The following is a 24,059-nucleotide window of genomic DNA, read 5'->3' on the forward strand; positions in this document are numbered from 1 at the left end:
TAAAGGGAATATCTGTGTAAGGTATATTCTGTGTAGGAAATATGGCTCTGATTTTTAGAACTTATAACCAGCACTGGCATGCATGGAGTTGTCCCTTTGTGGAATATACAGTGTTCATTATGTTTCTGATTAGTTTCTTGACATGATATTCCCATGGGCTTAGTTGTAAGTACAGGGTAGGAAAAAATGTAATCAGAAGAAAATGCATAAACTGTAAATCAAGTTATTCTTAATATCCAATACAGCTGACTCATAATGGCATTTCTCCAGGTAAATAAGCTGAAGCTGAATGTTGAGCCCTTTACTAGTGTTCTTTGAATATTAGAGAAACACAGACTACAAATTCAGTGTGTTTCTTCCTGCACTATATATTTAACTAGTGAAAGGCAAACTTCGGAAGGATCAGAAATTGCATTTGAATGAAGAGCCAAATGCCATGCACATTTCGAAGACTTCTTTTCTAGAGTTGTAACTCCTGGGAGAATTAATCTTTTTTGTAATCTGTCCTCCTTCTGCATTCCAAGAGTACTTGTAATGCTTCAAAGTAGGGGCACTCCAAGTATAGTAATATAAAGAGGCTGAGGGTGTAATCACGGATCTCCTTCCTATATGAAATCTGGATGAAATATAAACTATTTAGTGTGTGAATTTAGTTCCACAAGTGATTTTACTGATTTGGTAGAGCATGTGGCGTCTTGAGACTTGAGTAAACTCAAACCTATCGTATAAGTGGTGCTGCTCGCCCACAAGTGCCTAGTTGATCTCTTAAAAATATGTGAAAGAATCCTTGTAAGTCAAGACTCTGAAACCTCTAAAAGGCTGAAAATGATCCAATTAAATATATTTATATACACATACATACTCATATTAGGTATAATATATGTGTGTATGGTTTGTCCATAGTTTGCACAGCTGATTTAAAGATGTGTTACTATAAAATAAGCAATATTGAGGGAGGATGTGGTATTGATTGCAAATCTTTTCCTGAAGGACTGCCCATCCTTGAGTCAGGTGTGGCTTAAGAGTATCGATGGTGGTAATAGAAGTTAACAAGAATTGAGTACCTACTGTGTGTCCGTGTTCAAGGGATGTAACATGTTACTTAATGTTGTCCTCACAATAACCATATGAGAGGAGTGTTATTGGAATCCCCACTTTAGAGACAGCAAACGGGCACAGAGAGATGGAGCTGATAAAAGCTGAACAGTCGAGCACGTGGCAGCGCGAAGCTCTGTGCTCAGGCTCTTTGACTTGAAGCCCCCTCTGGTCACTGTTTCATCAGGTACATCCAGAAGAGGACGTTGTGACCACCTACACCCTTGTCCTGCAGGAGAGTTTCTGTCAGTTTCCCGATACTTTAACAATCCTCCAATTTTTTTCTCTGTTTGTACTAATGGCAGAGTATTCTCTCGTTTTCTTTCTGCAGTCGTTTAATGATCAACAGAGTCTTCATTACTGTAGGAAATCACCTATTTGTAAAATTCTGAAACTTAAGGAGTGCATCCCCCCCTTCCATTATAGTTCATGTTCTGCAAAAGTTGTGTAGACCCCCAAACTTGTTTTTCCAGCTGTTTGAACAGTGACAGAAGTTTCCTAGGCCACCCACACTTTCTGAAGAAAGGGAAGAACTTCCAAGTGAAATGCAGCCTGGACCTCTCTCCCCACCCCCTACCACTGTTTAGAAACCGATAATTAATATGGCTTTCTGTGTGCCTTATCAACTATTTCTTCTGACTAGCACCACCTCAGGGAATTTTACCAATGATGTTAAGTTACCAGCACTGAACAGGCCACTCTACTGGAAACACAAGTAATACATTACCTAGCCCAAGTCTTTGGATGACTCACAATCAGGTCTGGGATTGCAGTAGACACTGTTGTTAACTTACTCACCAGGCATTCTCCTCTCCAAATTCTTATTGATAGAGTCAGCTTTCCATGATAGAGACTACAGAGGCCAGATATTTATCTTCCCAGCTTCTTTTGCTCCTGGAAGTGATGATGTGACCTACTTCTGGTCCATGTAACATAAGGGACATTCTGCTGGTGAGTTTAGGGGAAAAATGAACGTGCGTGATTTAAGAGAGAGAGAGACGGACAAGATGATCTTATTCTCCTTTTCTCACTGTCCTTTCCTCTGTGCTGCTCTTAAGTGTTGCCATGTAAAAATTTGGTGTTTGAATTGCTGCAGCCATTTGTGGCAGTTTGGAGTTGGGTGGGGGGTGGAGGAATAGGCAGTGCAAATGAACTGAGGAATGCAGAGAGAAAATAAAGAGTCTGGATCTTTCATGAGGTGGGTAAGCCAGTGAGACAACCTTGGGATGACTTAACTCTATACCTTTTTCTATTTGCAAACAATCTGAAATGTTTAGCCAATTGTGGTTTAATAAAAGCAATATGACTGATATGGGAAGACAAACCAGAAATACTAGAAGCAGTTCGAGAAGAATACAAAGTAGTGTGTATTCAGGTGGCAGACTAGTTCTGGCAATACATGCTGTAGGTAAGAAAGAAAGGATACAGGAGTTTGATGCAAGCATCATGGAGCTTGTCGAGTTTCACTCAAGTTCCTTTTGACATTCCACTTAAAAATGCTTGTCATTTTAGAACATTCTTTAGGGAAAAAAAATCATGTTGTTTACCTTGTTTGCATTGATGTATACATTCATTAAATATTGGCAGGGGAAAAAATGTTAATATTAGAAGAGAAAATATCTTTATGTATGACCTAGGTGGTACTGATACTTACAAACTGTGAAAAAAATCTCAAATAGACAGTTGTATCAATATTTAAATGATATAGGCGTCTCTGTTACTATCATAAAATCTGAACATATTAATTTTCTAAATACTTATGCATATGAGTGCTTGTCAATGAAAGTAATTTTGTTTGAAATGCCACATTATCATATTATAGTTATAATCAGCATTACTGTGCAGAAGGATCCGCTCCCTGCCATTTTCTTATAGTGTAAAAACAGTCGCCGAGCCTCAGTTGGCAACTTTAGAACAATTAATGATTTTTCCTTAAATTCTCTCAATTATTTATTAAGATATTAAACTGTTCCATTTTCATCCGTTGCTAATAGTTTTCACGTACCGGAGCATCTACGTCACCACCGAGTAGAATCATTTCTTTCATTTTAGTTTCTACTCAGTCTTACCGCCATTCTATATCAAGTTCTTAAAAGACAACTGAGGCTATACCTATAACAACATAACTATATATACGCATGGTTACACAGATGTAATGGATAACTCTATGTTGTTTTATATATATGTATATATATATGAATGATCAAGAGCTATAGGACAAGGTGAAGCATATATATAGACATATGTGTATATGAATGTATGTATATGTGCATGTATACACATACATGGGTGTGTGTATGATCTTTGGCTTAAAGAAGACACTTTTGTTTCATCTTGATTTTGTGTATCAATGATTTTCTTCGATATGTGTGTGTTCTTACTCATGTATTGAGACAAATGTATTTTTTTTTATAAAAACACCACTGCTGTGTAGTCTTTTTAATAAAAATTCTCAAGGGCATAGATATTTTGTTTGGAATATAAAGTTAATTCAAACCACGTGAGGGGTGAGCCCTTACTATTTTGCTCAGAAGTCCCAAGGCCTCAGGTGATGCTCTGTACTGTGATATAATGAATTTTGAAAGAAGTTGTGTTTTAATTAGTCACCTTTTGTCATCTCCTTTCAGTTTTAGGTTTACACAGATGGCCATGCTGTGTTCAGGGAACTGACAGAAATGCACCATTTTGCATGACTAAAACGCACAGTCTATACCCAGAATGCTTTTCTTCACAATTGCATTTTGCTTTCATGCATCATTAAATAGTATAATAATTGAATGATTTCTCAATAAACTGACAAGTTCACCTCAGGTTTGATGTACACGTCTGTGCAATCCATTACCATAAATTGAGTTTTTTAAACCTAAGCAGAAGAGACCCCTTGGGAGTTACAGAGGCAGAATGATTTTTCTTTTTCTTATCTGCAACCTTATTTGATAATGTGGCCCAATCTGCTTGGATCGTATGTTGGAATTCTGTGCTCCGTTTGCATTTACTGGTGTGTTCTTTAGAAAACATACCCTCTGTGGTTAAGGATTTTTCTGCTCGATATTGGGATTGAATTTTGTTTCACTCGTTGAGTTTTCTGGTTCACTTCTGGGATATTGCTATTGACTGTGCAAAATTATCTCCTTGGGCCAGAAAATTCATCTGAACAGAGCAACGCTTGACTGCATCCCCAGAGAGAGCCCATAATGTCTGAGGAAAAGAGAAGTGAATTAAAACAAAATGTTTATATGCTATATAACATAGTGTGTGGGTTTTGGGGGCACGCATAGTGTGTAGGTGGGGGCATGTAGGTATGGGACTTGTCATGAATGCCCGTCGAATACATCAATGTTTAGAGTACAGATAAGAATTTCCATCACCCAAACAAGTATCATGGTGAAGATTGGGCTACAGTGATTTAAGTCTAAAGTTGCCCCAGATGATATCTTACCAGTTTGTATAACATCAGATTTGGTATGAATAAGCAGCTACATAAACTATGATGTTCAAATTCGACCCACTTTCTAATTATACAGTCTTTGAAGGTTTTTATGCAAGATAACATTAATACCCCAAAATATACATAATGTGTGTATGCAGTGTAAGTATGACAATCAAAAGGACACCTGTGTACCCACTCTGCAGCTTGAAAAGTAGAAAATCACATCTTTGAAGTCTTTTGTGTTACCCTTTTTGATTGTAAAGTCCACTTCTTGCCCTCTCTCCAGGTAACTAAACACTCACCTGAATTTTGAGTGATCCATTTCCTTTCTTTTGCTTATATCTTCATAACAGATGCACCTATCTCTAAACAATATTTTATGCAGTTTTGCCTGCATGCTTTTGCTCTTTCTGTATGTGCAAGATTCCAGGAGCATTCTTCTCTCACTTCTTTTTTCCCTCAGTGTTGTTTCTGAGATTCACCCATGTTGATGTATGTCACTGTAGTTCCTTCCTGTTCTTGTTCTTTTACGATCTACAGGTGCACTGCAATTCATTAAGCCATTTTACTGGAGCTATACCTTTGGCTTGTTTCCAGAGTTTGCTCTGTTAATAATGCCACTGTCAATATTCTTGTACAGGTCATCCTTTGTACCTTTGCACAAGTTTCTGTAGATGATATACCTAGGAATAGAATCACTGGGTTATAGGATACATGCATCTTTAGATTTTCTAGGTAATGACAAATTGTTTTGAAAAATGGTTGTACAAATTTACATGCCCACCAGCAAATTATGAGAGTGACTGTCGATTCACCAACGCTTTTGTTTAGCCAACTTTTAAATTTTTGGCAACCTGGTGAGTGTGCAGTGGCATCTCTTTGTAATTTTAATCTGCATTTTCCTGATTACCAATGAAGCTGAACATCTTTGCACACACGTGATTATAATTTGTTTTTTGTTTTCTTCTCTGAGATGCTCATTCAAACCTTCTGGCAACTTTTTGATTGGTCTTATCAGCGTTCTCATCTTATTTCTGATTTTAAAGTGAATAACTTTTACATTTCTTTATTAAATGTGATGTTTGTTGTAGATTTTTAAAATTCTAAGTACCCTTTATTGGTAGAAAGAGCTTCCTTCAACTTTTAGTAGGTTGAAGGTATTTTTTTTCATGACAGTCTATTTAAAAATTGTCAAAAGCTTAATAATTTTTCAATATTAGGATGAACATATGAAATTTTCTCTTGAACTAACCTTGCTCTTTTGAGATAAAACCAACTCATTTATGATAGCTTACATTTTTAAGTATCCTACTGAATTTCACTTACTCACTCCTTGTTGAAGATTTTTTCATCTAAGCTTATGAATAAGACTGACCTGTAATATAAATGCTTTCTACTATCCTTGTCTCGTAAAGTTACTTAGAATTTTTTCCCTGTAAAATCTTATGTAAGGGTAAAATTTATATAAGATTACAAGTATCTACTTATTGAAGTTTGTTAAACATCTCTGAGAAACCATCTGTGCCTGTTGAAATATTTTAAATTATTATTATTATTTTATTTATTTATTTTGTCTGCACCGGGTCTTAGTTGCGGCATGCGGGCTCTTAGTTGTATGCGGGATATAGTTTCCTGACCAGCGATCAAACCTGGGCCCCCTGCACTGGGAGTGTGGAGTCTTACCCACTGGAACACTAAGGAAGTCCCTGAAATATTTTAAATTATTGATTCAATTTAGCTCATTATTGTCAGTTTATTGAGGTTTTTAATTTTTTCTTGTCATCTCCAATGCTGTTCATTTGTACTATGCCTTGAAAGAATGTATATTCTACAATTTGGAACTAAAGTGTTATAAATACGTCCATTAGATAAAGCATGTTAAATATGTCATTCGTATGTTCTATTTTTTTATTGTTCTTTATATGCTTAATCTATTATTACTAAAAGGTACATTTATATAACATAGCTCTGTGGTACGGTGATTCATTGGTTTCTTCTTGCAGTTGTTTTAAATTTTGATTTCTAATTTTTAATTTATGTTATTTTATATTATATAATTTGTTACTTCCTGGGGAATTGTCTGCAATTGTATAGTACGTTTTACTCTCTATTAATTTTATTCCATGTAGCATAATTTTTCTTATGTTAATGTAACATCAGATTTTCTTTATATTTAGTATTTGGCTGGTATATATTTTCCCGTTATTTTACTTTTAGACTTTTTGTGTTATTGTGTCTTAGGTTTGAGTCTCTGTTAAAAAGCATATAACTATTTCATTTCCAATCTTGTCTGACAGTCTTTGTCTTTTAATTCTAGAGTTTAGTCTGTTTACATTGATTGTGATTATTGTCATATTTGAATTCATTTCTAACATCTCATCTTGTGCTTTTTACTTATTCTACTTTTATTTTCTGCTTTTTGCCTTTTCTCTTGATCTTTTTTCCTCTATTTTATTTCTACTTTTTTTTGTGGCTATTTGAAAAAACATTTAACAGCATATTTATTGTAACCATGTATAAATTTAAATTTTTCCATTCTAGAGAAACATAAGCCCCTTAGAACTTATTAATATCCATCACGTCCTAATAGCTTATATGCAGTTCTCTACCATAACTTCAGTTCAGTTTTGTTTTATTTTCAGTGTGAAAAAATTAAGTAGATTTGTTATTGTTTAACGTAATCTTGGTTTAGATTCATCCCCATGTTCTCAATTTCTTTGTCCGTTACTCCATCTTTAATCTCCCTCCTTCCTTCTGGCATCTTCAACCTGAAATTACTTTATCTATTAATATAGGATCTTAAAATATATATACAGAAAAGAAGAGATAGTATAACAAATGCTCATTACCCAGCTCCCACAATATCAGTGTATGTCCTGATAGAGGCCATATGTCTTATTTCAGTGTTACCCTTCTCCCATGTCCTCACTACCCCATATGCCCTAATGAATTGTTTCAAGCAAATCCTAGGTATTACATTTTTAATCTAGAAAAAATTCAAAATATATCTCTAAGAGATAATTTCTCTTTATTTTAAAAATAATGCATTATCATGATCACACTTAAATATAAAAAATAATCCCTTAATACCATCTAATATACAGTTAGTGTTCAAATTTCCTCCGATAGTCCCAGTAATATATTTTGACAGTTGATTACTTAAATCAAATTTCAAACAAGGTCAAAAGTTGACATGGCATTTAGTTGATAAGACTCTTTTATCTGTAAGAGTTTTCTCTATTTTTTTTTTAATTAAAGGAGCCAGATTGGGTTTTTTTGTAAAATTTTCCATGTTCTCAATTTGAGTGATTACATTCCGTTGGTGGTATTTAAATTGCTCCTCTGTGGCCTGTGTTTCTTATAGACTAGTAATTATAGACTTGATGAGGTTCAGGATTCTTTTTTTTTTTTTTGGTAAAAATATTTTGTAGGTGGTTCTATGTACTTTCTACTTCATTCTATCAGAAGGTATGAAACATTTCATTATCTCTTTTTTTGTGGTGTTCAAATTGATCAGTGGGTTTAGATTTTTTTTATCATCATCCATTCATTATACAGCTTATCAATCAACCTTTTGCTAGAGAATTTGGCAACATTTGAGCATTGCCTGGGTAAGTAATTTCATTAGAGAGTGCAAAATGGTGATATTCTAATTCTATCTTTCTTTCTGCATTAATTAGCTGGAATGCCTTGATTAAGAGGTACCTTTTCTTATCAGTTGTTTGTTTCCTGTGGTACAGTTTACACAGCAAAGGCAGAAGAAATGCTAGATGCTTTTCTTCCTTTATGAGTTTTCAGAATAATTAATTGATGCCATATATTAGCAACCTGTAAGTATGTTTGAGTTCTGTTATGTTTTGTTGTTTTTATCGAGGTCTCCTGTTTTCAGGTATTTTATATATATTCAATAAGTTACCTTCATCACCTTTTTGTTGTTAAAACTGTCCCCTTTGGGCTTCCCTGGTGGCGCAGTGGTTGAGAGTCCGCCTGCTGATGCAGGGGACACGGGTTCGTGCCCCGGTCCGGGAAGATCCCACATGCCGCGGAGCGGCTGGGCCCGTGAGCCATGGCCGCTGAGCCTGCGCGTCCGGAGCCTGTGCTCCGCGACGGGAGAGGCCACAACAGTGAGAGGCCCGCATACCACAGAAAGAAAACAAAAAAACAAAACAAAACAAAAAAAACTGTCCCCTCCTAAGTGGGAATCCCTTTTACTGACTCTTGATTTTTCTGAAAAGACCTTAATAGTCTTTGATAGCTTTCTTGCTTCTAGTACGAAAATATATTCTGGTCTCATCTTGAACAGTTCCTCTCCCAGTCCTGAGACTATGCAATTTTCTGAAGAAGTCCTGGTTCTTCTTTGTAGGATATATATATTTTTTAAGACCACAATCTCAGTGATTAGGGTGTTCATTACTACTGTATTTGTCATTTTTCATGGTATGAGTTAGGAAACAGGATTTTTGCTAAATCAAATAAAATAAGTTTATACTAGTATTTTCAATGCAAATTTAAGATTTCAGGTTATTTGTGTTAACTTCTCTGAGTTTGCATTCGTATCCTTTTTCCATCTCCTTTCTCCTACATGGAAAATGTGGTACTAAAGACCTTGAATAATTACTTATTTCATGCTAACATATATAATATGATTACCATTTAAAATATACTTATAATTTATTTTATCCTTTGAATACATTCACCAGGAATGTATGTTCAAAGTCCTTTGTTTAAATTCACTCAAATAAATCTTATCAGGGTAGTTAAGTGTCCAACTTGACATACAGCTAGTTTCCTTTGGTTCATTTTGTTTAATAATTATGTAAAACATTTATATGGATCCAAAACCAAATTTTAAAATAAGGGGTATTCAGAGAATTCAGCTTCAATCTCTATTGTCTCCATAGTCCTCCATTCCTTCCCCATAGGTGAACAATTTCTTTAGTTTTGTTATACATTTTCATTGTTTAATATAAATATGTGAGTGTGAGTATCGTATGTATATATATGCGTACGCACACATACTTCTTTTTAAAATAAGAGGTAGCATCTTTCTTTTTATATGAAAAGTAAATCCTTTATACATATCAATTGATACAATTATGTAGTTTTCATCTTTAGATTGATTGATTTTTAAATATTGCACTTGCCTTGCATTCCTGCAGTAAATCCCACTTGCTCATGGTGTGTTTCTCTTTGTATATATTGCTGAATTTGCTAATGTTTCATTGAGGATTTTTCTGTCAGTGTTCATGGAGGATATTAGTCTGTATTCTTTTTTTTTTATATTGTCTTTGTCAGTTTTGGTATCAGGAAAATGCTGATCTCATAAAATGAATTGAGAAATATTCCCTTCTCTTCTATTTTCTGGAAAAGATTGTGTAAAATGGGAGTTATTTCTTCCTGAAATGTTTGGGAGAATTCTCCAGTGAAACAATCTATGCATCTGTGCCTAGATATTTTGTTTCACAAAGTTTTTTAAACTATGAATTTAATTTCCTTTTTAGTTATAGCTCTATTCTGGTTATATGTTGGTTTCTTGTTTATTCCCTCTGTGTTTTTTGTTCTTCTCTCCTTCCTTGCCTCCTTGTTCATATTTTTGTATTCAGTCTTAATTTATCTTCAGTGTTTTCGACTATATCTTCACATACTGGTTTTGTGGTTGCTCTAAGGGTTGCATACGTTTCTAAGTTATCACAACTTATGAGCTTGTTTCAATAATTTATCACATGAAGGTGAATGTAACAACCTTACCAGTCTTGAGGTCCCTCTTCCTTTCCCACCTTTATAACAAAATTGCCTTAAATATTAGTTGTACACACAGTGAAAACTGCATCAGAGCCCATGCTCTGCAACAGGAGAAGCCACCGCAATGAGAAGCCCATGCACCGCAACGAAGGGTGGCCCCTGCTCGCAGCAACTAGAGAAAGCCCGTGTGCAGCAACAAAGAACCAATGCAGCCAAAAATAAATAAATAAATTTATGAAAAAAAAGAGAAAATGTTATAATTTTTGCTTTCGATCATCTAATGTAATTTTTAAATCTAAAGTGGATAAGAACAGCCTGTTATACTTACCCAGATATTTACCTCCTCTTTTGCTCTTTATTTATTCTTGAAAAGTTCCTGAATTTCAATTTCTTTTTCTTTGCTCAGACTTTAATTTTTCCTTTTTTTTCTCCAAGAGTGTTTGTAATAGCTTGCTGGAGCATTTTATGATCGCTGCTTTAAGGTCTTCATCACATTCCAGAATGTGAGTCATCATTACACTTGGCATCCTTCGATGATTTTTCCTTATTTCAGTTGAGACTTTCCTAGTTCTAGAGATGATGAGCAATTTCGCATTGTATCTTGGACATTTTAGGTTATGAGACTCTGGTTTCTATTTAAGTTGTCTATTAGAACATGCAGGCAAGCTCTTGAAGTTTAGAATGCATGTTCTGTCTGTCCTGGTGGGCTGTGGTTCAAATAGCAATTTTGTTGTTAAAGCCTTTGAAGTACTATTCAGTCTAGCCTGTCTACTTGTATGCTAACCTGGGGCCAATCTGAGACCTGGGCAGCATTTCACACCGGTGGTCATTTCTTAAGGCTTTTGCTGTTTTGATTCTGGGTGGTTTCACGCAGGAGCTGCTCCAGGGTGTGCCCTGGGACTTCCCACAACTCATTTAAATCCTTGCTTCATCCAGATCATCATTTTCCATCATCTTTCCCTCACTCTCTAGTTGGGAGAGTTGGGTGATTTGTCCCCTTGCTGTCCATTGTGTAGGGCAGGAGAGGAATAGTTAACAGTGCTCCACAGGACAGTTTCTGTGTAGCTACAGTTCTGACAAAGGGGCAGGGAGGTATTTGCTACATTAGTGCGGGGAGAAGATGGTCAGCCTGGGGGTTCTCCTCACGGTCTCTTCAACTGCCATGCGCAGAGGAGAGTGCAATGGATGCCAGTCACCTAGCACAGGAAGGGGATGGTTAATGCACAACTGCTCACCTTCTAGGAGGCCACAGTGCAGAGCAGGGAGTACGGAGTCCTGGCTTCTGGTGTTTGCCTGAAGTAGGGCAGGTATATTCAAAAGGGTTTTATCTCTCAGGTCCTTTTGTAAAGAGAGGGTGTTTATAATGGGATGGCTTCTTTTTTTTTTTTTACAAGTTTGCCTGTATTGTCTATTTAATTCAATCCTTCAAGCATCCTCAACTTGTTCTTTTTTCATGTATTTGAAATAATGCCAATACTCCTTGTTTATACTATGTCACTTTTATTTCGCATGCAAGCAGAGTGTGTGGATGAGCATTTTATTTTTCTAAGTTAAAGAACTAAGCTCCTTAAGAAATACTCTAACTTTGAGTTCTTGCCTTTATCCTTATCATTTAAATTACCTGGGAAATACCCTCATGGTTTTCATGGTTTCTGGCATTTTATCCTATACATATTTTTTAAAAGATTAATACTCATGATTGCATATGTATGTATGACATATATGCATACGTATGTATATATATACAAACATATGTACTACATAGCTCACATATATATTAATCTAGTCACATTAAAATAAGTGTATTAAAATATACATTCACTACCTTATCTTTGACCCTTGTCATGTCTAAATCTTCATGAATTACATAATTATTGCATATATCATATACTATTTTATTTAACACATAAAATAATATTTTCATCAATTATGAAATTTTCACATTTTCCTAAATGTGTTGACTTTATTTTCTTAATTATTTGCCTGCTTTTTATTTCTAAAACATTTAGTTTTCTACAAATATTTTCCCTCACTCATACAAATTATCTATATGAATTGTTTCTTTTGGAAGGAAACCTAGTACGTGGTAGCAAAACTCCCTTCAGAAAATGTGTATTAAAATTGATGACTGACAGCATCTTTCATGTTCCTCGTGGAATCCAACATCTGATAAAGCTTTTGCATCTGAAGCAGATGGGCAATCTTATGTTTTCTTATAAGTCAAGGGAAGACAGGATTGTGTGCTTGGCATCCACTAGCCATCACAATTGACTTTCTAGGCAATGAGAATATCAGGGTGAGCTCTGGAAGAGACAATTTGGAAAGAGCAGATTTAAAAATCAATTTAAAGAGTTTATATATTATATGTAAGAAATGACTTTCTACTTCTTATCAGCACAATGCAGCTCCTGTCTGTGGACACTGTTGGAAGTTTCTGACAGTGTTTGGAGACATTGTGCATCAAAGTGAACTGCTTTCTGGTATTCTTGACTCAGGACTTAGCAAGGTCAAGATGACCCTATTAATAGCTTTAATCCTCGTGGTCAGATCTTCCAAAACTTCTTCCTAATCATGGATTTCTACCCATAATTTCATCACCTCCTGTGTTAATAAGACACTAGCCAATGTCCATAAAACTATAACAGTGACAAGAAAATTTAAAAAACCAGAAGACCCATTTTTGCTATTTGAGGCAGCCTGTCAGAAAGAGGAGAGAATATTATCAGTGAGCTCCATGTTCCATCTGAAAAAATGATAATATTTCTAATATATTCAGAAGAGTTCTTCAATGTGTTCCAAGACTATCGCATATTTTCAGGAAAAGTTATTAAATGGACACATTTCAGCTTTAGGTGAAAGAAAGCTGGTACAGAGACTGTAACCCATGATGACAATAGGCACTCAGATTACCCTGACTTTGTACTTCACCATCCTTAGGGCAAGCATCCCTCCTCAGACATTTGGTCTGAAGATCAAGAGCTACTTTATCTCCAGACATCAATGAACAGTCTCGGCAACGAGGAAACGTGAAAGGTAGTGAAAAAAGGGACAGACTAAGTAGATCTTTTCTACTATAAAGAGAAAAATGCCCCAACCAGAAATTTCTGCTTACATTTAATTGATTGTCACTGTGTCACATGGGCAGCCCTAACTTCAAGGAAGACTGGGAAATATTTGACACCCCAACTTAATTGTGCTTCTGTTCGTAAAGGGGGTTGGAGGGGTAGAGACTGGAAATTTAGCCAAAACGTGCCACTGTGTTAAAACGACATATTTGAATTTCTTTCACGTTAGGACCTCAGGAGATCTGTATCTGTCTTTTCTTAATACAACAGGTGTGCTCGTGTGTGTGTGAGTTTATACATATAAGAAACAGTAGGAAACATGTATGCAACAACAAAGGAAAATGTTACCACTATGCAATAAGCATAGAAACATTTGATTGGCAGATTATTTTTTTTTTCTCCTTTTCTTCCTATTCCTACTTTTGGCATTCTATCTCTTTTTTTTTTCATTTTCTTCAACTTTAGTTTTTTTACATCTTTATTGGAGTATAATTGCTTTACAATGGTGTGTTAGTTTCTGCTTTATAACAAAGTGAATCAGTTATACATATACATATGTTCCCATATTTCTTCCCTCTTGCGTCTCCCTCCCTCCCACCCTCCTTATTGCACCCCACTAGGTGGTCACAAAGCACCGACTTGCTCTCCCTGTGCTATGCGGCTACTTACCACTAGCTATCTATTTTACGTTTCATAGTGTATATATGTCCATGTCACTTTCTCACTTTGTCACAGCTTACCCTTCCCCCTTCCCATATACTCAAGTCCATTCTCTAGTAGTTCTGTGTCTTTATTCCTGTCTTACCCCTAGGTTCTTCATGACATTTTTTTTTCTTAGATTCCATATATATGTGTTAGCATACGGTATTTGTCTTTCTATTTCTGACTTACTTCACCCTGTATGACAGACTCTAGGTCCATCAACCTTACTACAAATAACTCAATTTCGTTTCTTTTCATGGCTGAGTAATATTCCACTGTATATATGTGCCACATCTTCTTTATTCATTCATCCGATGATGGACACTTAGGTTGTTTCCATCTCCGGGCTATTGTAAATAGAGCTACAATGAACATTTTGGTACATGACTTTTTTTGAATTATGGTTTTCTCAGGGTATATGCCCAATAGTGGGATTGCTGGATCATATGGTACTTCTATTTGTAGTTTGCTAAGGAACCTCCATACTGTTCTCCATAGTGGCTGTACCAATTCACATTCCCACCAGCAGTGCAAGCGTGTTCCCTTTTCTCCACACCCTCTCCAACATTTATTGTTTCTACATTTTTTGATGATAGCCCTTCTGACCAGTGTGAGATGATATCTCATTGTAGTTTTGATTTGCATTTCTCTAATGGTTAATGATGTTGAGCATTCTTTCATGTTTTTGTTGGCAGTCTGTATATCTTCTTTGGAGAAATGTCTATTTAGGTCTTCTGCCCATTTTTGGATTGGGTTGTTTGTTTTTTTGATATTGAGCTGTATGAGCTGCTGGTAAATTTTGGAGATTAACTCTTTGTCAGTTGCTTCATTTTCAAATATTTTCTCCCATTCTGAGGGTTGTCTTTTGGTCTTGTTTATGGTTCCCTTTGTTGTGCAAAAGCTTTGAAGTTTCATTAGGTCCCATTTGTTTATTTTTGTTTTTATTTCCATTTCTCTAGGAGGTGGGTCAAAAAGGATCTTGCTGTGATTCATGTCATAGAGTGTTCTGCCTATGTTTTCCTATAAGAGTTTGATAGTTTCTGGCCTTACATTTAGGTCTTTAATACATTTTGAGCTTATTTTTGTGTATAATATTAGGGAGTGTTCTAATTTCATACTTTTACATGGGCCTGTCCACTTTTCCCAGCACCACTTATTGAAGAGGCTGTCTTTTCTCCACTCATTCCTGCCTCCTTTATCAAAGATAAGGTGACAGAATGTGCGTGGGTTTATCTCTTGGCTTTCTATCCTGTTCCATTGATCTCTATTTCTGTTTTTGTGCCAGTACCATACTGTCTTGATTACTGTAGCTTTGTAGTATAGTCTGAAGTCAGGGAGCCTGATTCCTCCAGCTCCGTTTTTCGTTCCCAAGCTTGCTTCGGCTATTCAGGGTCTTTTGTGTTTCCGTACAAATTGTGAAATTTTTGTTCTAGTTCTGTGAAAAATGCCAGTGGTAGTTTGATAGGGATTGCATTGAATCTGTAGATTGCTTTGGGTAGTAGAGTCATTTTCACAATGTTGATTCTTCCAATCCAAGAACATGGTATATCTCTCCATCTATTTGTATCGTGTTTAATTTCTTTCATCAGTGTCTTATAATTTTCTGCATAAAGGTCTTTTGTCTCCTTAGGTAGGTTTATTCCTAGATGTTTTATTCTTTTTGTTGCAATGGTAAATGGGAGTGTTTTCTTGATTTCGCTTTCAGATTTCTCATCATTAGTGTATAGGAATGCCGGAGATTTCTGTGCATTAATTTTGTATCCTGCTACTTTACCAAATTCATTGATTAGCTCTAGTAGTTTTCTGGTAGCATCTTTAGGATTCTCTATATATAGTATCATGTCATCTGCAAACAGTGACAGCTTTACTTCTTCTTTTCCGATTTGGATTCCTTTTATTTCCTTTTCTTCTCTAATTGCTGTGGCTAAAACTTTCAAAACTATGTTGGATAATAGTGGTGAGAGTGGGCAACCTTGTCTTGCTCCTGATCTTAGTGGAAATGCTTTCAGTTTTTCACCATTGAGGATGATGTTGGCAGTGGGTTTGTCATATATGGCCTTTATTATGTTGAGTTAAGTTCCGTCTATGCCTACTTTCTGGAGAGTTTTTATCATAAATCGGTGTTGAATTTTGCCGAAAGCTTTCTCTGCATCTATTGAGATAACCATATGGTTTTTCTCCTTCAGTTTGTTAATATGATGTATCACATTGATTGATTTGCATATATTGAGGAATGCTTTCATTCCTGGAATAAACCCCACTTGATCATGGTGTATGATCATCTTAATGTGCTGTTGGATTCTGTTTGCTAGTATTTTGTTGAGCATTTTTGCATTTATGTTCATCAGTGATATTGGCCTGTAGTTTTCTTTCTTTGTGACATCCTTGTCTGGTTTTGGTATCAGGGTGATGGTGGCCTCATAGAATAAGTTCGGGATCATTCCTCCCTCTGCTATATTTTCGAAGAGTTTGAGAAGGACATATGTTAGTTCTTCTCTAAATGTCTGATAGAATTCGCCTCTGAAGCCATCTGGTCCTGGGCTTTTGTTTGTTGGAAGACTTTTAATCACAGTTTCAATTTCAGTGCTTGTGATTGGTCTGTTCATATTTTCTATTTCTTCCTGATTCAGTCTTGGCAGGTTGTGTGTTTCTAAGTATTTGTTCATTTCTTCCAGGTTGTCCATTTTATTGGCATAGAGTTGCTTGTAGTACTCTCTCATGATCTTTTGTATTTCTGCAGTGTCAGTTGTTACTTCTCCTTTTTCATTTCTAATTCTATTGATATGAGTCTTCTCCCTTTTTTTCTTGATGAGTCTGGCTATTGGTTTATCAATTTTGTTTATCTTCTCAAAGAACCAGCTTTTAGTTTTATTGATCTTCGCTATCGTTTCCTTCATTTCTTTTTCATTTATTTCTGATCTGATCTTTATGATTTCTTTCCTTCTGCTAACTTTGGCTATTTTTTGTTCTTCTTTCTCTAATTGCTTGAGGTGCAAGTTTAGGTTGTTTATTCAAGATATTTCCTGTTTCTTAAGGTAGGATTGTATTGCTGTAAACTTCACTCTTAGAACTGCTTTTGCTGCATCCCATAGATTTTGGGTCTTCGTGTCTCCATTGTCCTTTGTTTCTAGGTATTATTTGATTTCCTCTTTGATTTCTTCAGTGATCACTTCGTTATTAAGTAGTGTATTGTTTAGCCTCCATGTGTTTGTATTTTTTACAGATCTTTTCCTGTAATTGATATCTAGTCTCATAGCACTGTGGTCGGAAAAGATACTTGATACAATTTCAATTTTCTTAAATTTACTCAGGCTTGATTTGTGACCCAAGATATGATCTATCCTGGAGAATTTTCCATGAGCACTTGAGAAGAAAGTGTATTCTGCTGTTTTGGGATGGAATGTTCTATAAATATCAGTTAAGTACATCTGATCTAATGTGTCATTTCAAGCTTGTGTATCCTTATTTATTTTCATTTTGGGTGATCTGTCCATTGGTGAAAGTGGGGTGTTCAAGTCTTCTAGTATTATGGTGCTACTGTCAATTTCCCGTTTTATGGCTGTTAGCATTTGCCTTATGTATTGAGGTGCTCCTATGTTGGGTGAATAAATATTTACAATTGTTATATCTTCTTCTTGGATTGATCCCATGATCATTATGTAGTGTCCTTGTTTGTCTCTTGTAATAGTCTTTATTTTATTATCTATTTTTTCTGGAATGAGTATTGCTACTCCAGCTTTCTTTTGATTTCCATTTCCTTGGAATATCTTTTTCTATCCCCTCACTCTCAGTCTGTATGTGTCCCTAGGTCTGAAGTGGGTCTTTTGTAGACAGCATATATACAGGTCTTGTTTTTGTGTCCATTCAGTCAGTCTGTCTTTTGGTTGGAACATTTAATCCATTTACATTTAAGGTAGTTATCGATATGTATATTCCTATTACTATTTTCTTAACTGTTTTGGGTTTGTTTTTGTAGGTCCTTTCCTTCTCTTGTGTTTCCTGCCTAGAGAAGTTGCTTTAGCGTTTGTTGTAAAGCTGGTTTGGTGGTTCTGAATTCTCTTAACTTTTGCTTGTCTCTAAAGGTTTTAACGTCTCCATCAGATCTGAATGAGGGCTTCCCTGGTGGCGCAGTGGTTGAGAGTCCACCTGCCGATGCAGGTGACACGGGTTCGCGCCCTGGTCCGGGAAGAACCCACATGCCGCGGAGCGGCTAGGCCCATGAGCCATGGCCACTGAGCTTGCGCGTCCGGAGCCTGTGCTCCGCAATGGGAGAGGCCACAACAGTGAGATGTCCGCATAACGCAAAAAAAAGAAAAAATCTGAAGGAGATCCTTGCTGGGTAAAGTAATCTTGGTTGTATGTTTTCCCCTTTCATCACTTTAAATATGTCCTGCCACTCCCTTCTGGCTTGCAGAGTTTCTGCTGAACTATCAGCTGTTAACCTGATGGGGATTCCCTTGAGTATTATTTGTTGCTTTTCCTTTGCTGCTTTTAATATGTTTTCTTTCTATTTAATTTTTGATAGTTTGCTTAATATGTGTCTTGGCATGTGTTTCCTTGGATTTATCCTGTATGGGACTCTCCTGTGCTTCCTGGACTTGAGTGACTATTTCCTCTCTCATGTTAGGGAAGTTTTTGACTGTAATCTCTTCAAATATTTTCTCTGACCCTTTCTTTTTCTCTTCTCCTTTGGGACCCCTATAATTTGAATGTTGGTGTGTTTAATGTTGTCCCAAAAGTCTCTGAGAGTGTCCCAAATTCTTTTCATTCTTTTTTCTTTATTCTGCCTTGCAGCAGTTATTTCCACTATTTTATTTTCCAGCTCACTTATCCATTCTTCTGCCTCAGTTATTCTGCTATTTATTCCTTCCCGTGTATTTTTTATTTCATTTATTGTGTTATTCATCATTGCTTATTTGCTCTTCAGTTCTGCTAGGTCCTTGTTAAACGTTTCTTGTATGTTCTCCATTCTATTTCCAGCATTTTGGATCATCTTTACTATTATTACTCTGAATTCTTTTTCAGGTAGACTGCCTGTTTCTTCTTCATTTGTTTGGTCTGGTGAGTTTTTACCTTGCTCCTTCATCTGCTTCATATTTCTCTGTCTTCTCATTTTGTTTAACGTACTGTGTTTGGGGTCTCCTCTTCACAGGCTGCATGTTCATAGTTCCTGTTATTTTTGGTGTCTGCCCTCAGTGGGTGAGGTTGGTTCAGTGGCTTGTGTAGGCTTCCTGGTGTAGGGGACTGGTGTTCGTGTTCTGGTGGGTGGGGCTGGATCTTTTCTTTCTGCTGGGCAGGGCCGCGTCCCATGGTTTTTCTGGAGTGTCTGTGAACTTAGTATGACTTTAGGCAGCCTCTCTGCTAATGGGTGTGGTTGCATTCCTGTCTTGGTAGTTGTTTGTCATGGGGCGTCCAGCCCTGGAGCTTGCTTGCTGTTGGGGGGTTGGATCTCAGTGTTGAGACAGAGATCTCTGGGAGAGCTCTCTCCAATTGATATTATGTCAGGTCAGGAGGTTTCTGATGGTCCAGTGTCCTGGACTCAACTCTCCCTGTTCAGAGGCCCAGGCCCAACACCTGGCTGAAGCACCAGGACCCAGCCAGCCACATGACTCAGAAGAAAAGGAAGGAAAAAGAAAAAAAACAAATAAACAGATAGAACCCCAAAGCAAATGGTAATGGCAATACTAAACTGACAAAAATCACACAAAGAAACATACACATACACACTAATAAAAAGAAAACAAACAGCAACAACAACAACAAAAAACGAACAGACAGAACTCTAGGACAAATGGTAAAAGCCAACCTGAAGAGACAAGAGCACACAGAGAAACATACACATACACACATAAAGAGAAAAAAGGAAAAAAAAAATAAAAAAATTTTAAAATAATAATAAAATAAAAAAAATAAACTAAAAATAAAAATTTTTTAAATTTAAATAAATAAAGGAAGAGAGCAACCAAACCAATAAACAAATCCACCAATGATAACAAGCGCTAAAAACTAAACTAACATAGATGTAAAACCAGAAAGCAATCAGATGCAGAAAGCAAACCCTGAGTCTACAGTTGCTCCCAACATCCACTGCCTCAGTTTGGGAACATTTGTTGTGTGATCAGGTATTCTTCAAGTGCAGCATTTTTCAAGTTGATTGTGGGGATTTCATCGACGGCTCCTGAGGCTGCATGGAGAAGTTTCCCTTTCTCTTCTTTGTTCTCACAGCTCCTGGGGTTCATCTTTGGGTTTTGCCCCTCCTTTGCAGGTAGGCCACTCTCAGGAATCTGTTCCCCTCCCAGATAGGAGGAGGTTAAAGCAGCAGCTGAATACAGCTCTCTTGCTGACTCAGGCCTGGGAGAGGGAGGGGTACGGTAGTCATAATTGGAATGCGGGGCGAGCCTGAGGTGGCAGAGGCCAGCATGACATTGCAACAGCCTGAGGCACGCCGTGTGTTCCCCCGGGGAAGTTGTCCTGGATCGTGGGACCCTGGCAGTGGCATGCTTCACAGCCTTCTGGGGCAGTGTGGGTAGTGACCTGCGCTTACTTACAGGATTCTTGGTGGCAGTAGTGGTGGCGTTAGCGTTTCATGCCCGTCTCTAGGGTCCGCGCTGATAGCCGCGGCTTGCACCCATCTCTGGAGTTCGTTTAGGCAGTGCTCTGAAACCCCTCTCCTCACGCACCCTGAAACAATGGTCTCTTGCCTCTTAGGCAGTTCCAGACTTTTTCCTGGACTCCCTCCCAGCTAGCTGTGGTGCACTAGCCCCCTTCAGGCTGTGTTCACGCAGCCAACCCCAGTCCTCTCCCTGGGGTCTGACCTCTGAAGGCAGAGCCTCAGCTCCCAGCCCCCACCCGCCCCAGCGGGTGAGCAGACAAGCTTCTCGGGCTGGTGAGTGCTGGTCGGCACCGATCCTCTGTGCGGGATTCTGTCCGCTTTGCCCTCTGCACCTCTGTTGCTGCGCTGTCCTCCGTGGCTCCCAAGCTCCCCACCTCCATCACCCCCCATCCCCGCCAGTGAAGGGGCTTCCTAGTGTGTGGAAACTTTTCCTCCTTCACAGCTCTCTCCCAGAGGGGAAGGGCCTGTCCCTATTCTTTTGTCTCTGTTCTTTCTTTTTTCTTTTGCCCTACTCAGGTACTTGGGGATTTTCTTGCTTTTGCGAAGTCTGAGGTCTTCTGCCAGCGTTCAGTAGCTGTTCTGTAGGAGTTGTTCCACATGTAGATGTAGTTTCGATGTATTTGTGGGGAGGAAGGTGGTCTCCACGTCTTACTCCTCTGCCATCTTGAAAGTCCTCCCTGGCATCCTATCCCTTGTTCATTTCATTGTAGTATCAGGGAAGGAGGGTAAAAATAAAATCTATGCTGAGCTATTCTCTGTTGAAACACACTTGGCCATACATAAGTTTCGACTTACAATAAGATTTGGATTTTTGGCATATACAAATGTCTAAGAAATCATTTTCTTCTGTAAGTTTAGTTTAGATCCTCAGAATAATGCAGATTTTGAATGTAGGGTAAGAGACAAGGTAACTGTGACCATATAGTGTTTATTAAGGCTTAGCCTAACTCAGGGAGCAAATTTGTGTCCACATATTACCAAGGAAGTGTGGATTGACTTTGGAATCCAGGTACTGATGTTTGACTTAGTCTGTATTCTTTCTTTATTTTTATAAAATAACTATGGGAAGTTCATCTGGGCCTTATTTTCAGGATCACATATGAGGATTGAGTAAATAGCTTTTGTAAGAACTGTGAGAGCATCTCAAAGACTTTCCTCAAACCTTCCTCAGAAGCGGGACCTTGTCAAAAATTGAGATGACACTGAAACACAGATGTTGGCATTCTGAAAAGCTGAAGAAAAAATATAAACAGGGCTTATTTTATTAAAAATATAGCAGAAAAAAGAAACTGAAGTATTCTAAGGAACATTTTCTCCTTGATTCCATTCCACTAATACTAAACAATTATCTAAATATTTTAAAAATATAATGTGTTATTGGCATGGTAAGAATTAATACCTAACACCTACTAATAAGTATGAGAATATATTCCCTATTGTATTTATTAATTCAATATCAATTTTTAAGTGATGAAAATGAAATACTATCTACAAGAAACTCTAAAGCCAGGCCATGTGATTTTTGTTACCTGTTCCTGCTTTTCTTTTTATTTTTAATCTTGGCAAGTCAAATCATCATTAGAATGCCCATAAATTGTTGTAATTATTTCAAGGTAAATGGTTGGGGCAAATTCAGTTACTGTTTACTTTCATCATGCTATAAACCAATAAATTCTAAATTGCCCTGAACACAGTGATCAAACACTTAAAAAAGTGGCACGTCCAAACACAGATAGGCACCAGGTGTAAATCAGGCTTGTAAGACTTTGTTTGAAAAAGGAATGCAAAGTATTTCAATAATTTTTCTATTATTTACATATGAAAATGATAATCCTTTGGGTATATTGTGTTGTATAAACTATCCTATTAAAGTTAATTTCAACTATCTTTACTTTTTAAAATGTGACTTATACAAAGTTGAAAATTACACGTGTGATTGGCATTATATTTTTATTGCACCGTACTATTCTAAATCCTTTATTGCCTCATTCTTTCTTCTGGCTTTCCACATTAGTGTGGACTATGAAATGGGCTAGATTCACATCAGGAAAATAGGAGGGAGGTTGGCGTTGATTTCAGAAAAATCACACACAGGCAATGAAATTTCCATTCTCGAGGTAAATGAATGGTTTCCGAGCTTGGCTTTTACTGTGAAACTTACTGCTGATGCTCTGCACATGCAGATTGTAAGGTTTCTCTCCTTGAGAGTATTATTTCAGATCAAGGGGAAATTCCAGGGTTTGTATGTCTAACAAGCCTCAGGTAAGTTTTCTGACTATGAAGGTTGGGAGGCCATTAATAGAGGGAGACAAAAACACAAATTTTTATGAGTCGATTTGAAAATTAAATTTCATTACTGTGAAATGACACAGATTTTTGCACTGACAACAAAATCTATAAAAAATTAAGCATATGTCGGGCTTCCCTGGTGGCGCAGTGGTTGAGAGTCTGCCTGCCGATGCAGGGGACACGGGTTCGTGCCCCGGTCCGGGAAGATCCCACATTCCGTGGAGCGGCTGGGCCCGTGAGCCATGGCCGCTGAGGCTGCGCGTCCGGAGCCTGTGCTCCGCAACGGGAGAGGCCACAACGGTGAGAGGCCCGCGTAAAAAAAAAAAAAGAAAAAAAAATTAAGCATATGTGGTTTAGAGGAGGAAATTCTGGAATGACATTTGGTTCTATTCTCCTATAAAAACAGCACTAGCTTCGTGTGTACTTTTATTATGACCTCAATCAACCATAAAACAACTCCTAACCTGTGTCATTTCTTCCAGTCCTAATTAACTAGTGTAAAGTGGTCCTATTATATTTAATGGAGGAAGCACATTTTGGTAAATTGGAATTCTTGGAGCAGGTTGCTGGTGAGCCTCATCTTGCTTTAGAAAGGAAGTGAGTAACATTCCTGATGAAACAGTGTTGGATCCTTATCAGCAAGAGTGTTACTGGCACCTGTGTCATAGCAGTCTCTTTTCAGGTACTAAATGCAAAAGGAGCCTAGACAGGTGTTAACAAACAAAAGAAAAAAAGGAAGGAGGGAGGGAACAGAAGGGAAGAAGAAAGGAAGGACGGAAGGCAAGCCCTCCTTGAGTACCAGACATATAAGCAAGCTTTGCTGTTCAGCAAATACACACATCACTTTCACCTGGCAAATACGAACAAAGGTATATGCAAGACTTTATTCACTGCTATGGACTTACAGGCATTATATTTTATGGTTTCCAAAATGTATTGAAAGTGACCTCTCCCAGATTCCCATCTTGCGGTCTATGGAAGTAAATAATAGCAACACACAGTAGGCATTTCAGCTACATGCTAATTATCCAGGGGAAAATCTTTCATCTTTTATGAAATCCTGTGCTCCGAGCCAGCTGCCCGTTCTTTCCCCACATCTGCACGATGGGCCATTTCACTGCTC

At 37.3% G+C, this 24,059-nt stretch overlaps 1 protein-coding gene and 1 long non-coding RNA gene across 5 annotated transcripts in view; both read left to right on the forward strand.

The window, feature by feature from the left end:
* The window catches only part of ZNF385D (zinc finger protein 385D), a 962,333-nt gene that overhangs the window by 547,742 nt on the left and 390,532 nt on the right, over nucleotides 1–24,059 (forward strand). The window lies entirely within an intron of this gene.
* On the forward strand, nucleotides 1,357–22,534 carry LOC141278520 (uncharacterized). The gene is made up of 2 exons (XR_012331280.1): nucleotides 1,357–2,046; nucleotides 18,117–22,534. It is a non-coding gene; the product is annotated as an uncharacterized lncRNA (long non-coding RNA).

The sequence above is a fragment of the Tursiops truncatus genome, chromosome 4 (genome assembly GCF_011762595.2).
Source record: "Tursiops truncatus isolate mTurTru1 chromosome 4, mTurTru1.mat.Y, whole genome shotgun sequence".
NCBI lineage: Eukaryota > Metazoa > Chordata > Mammalia > Artiodactyla > Delphinidae > Tursiops > Tursiops truncatus.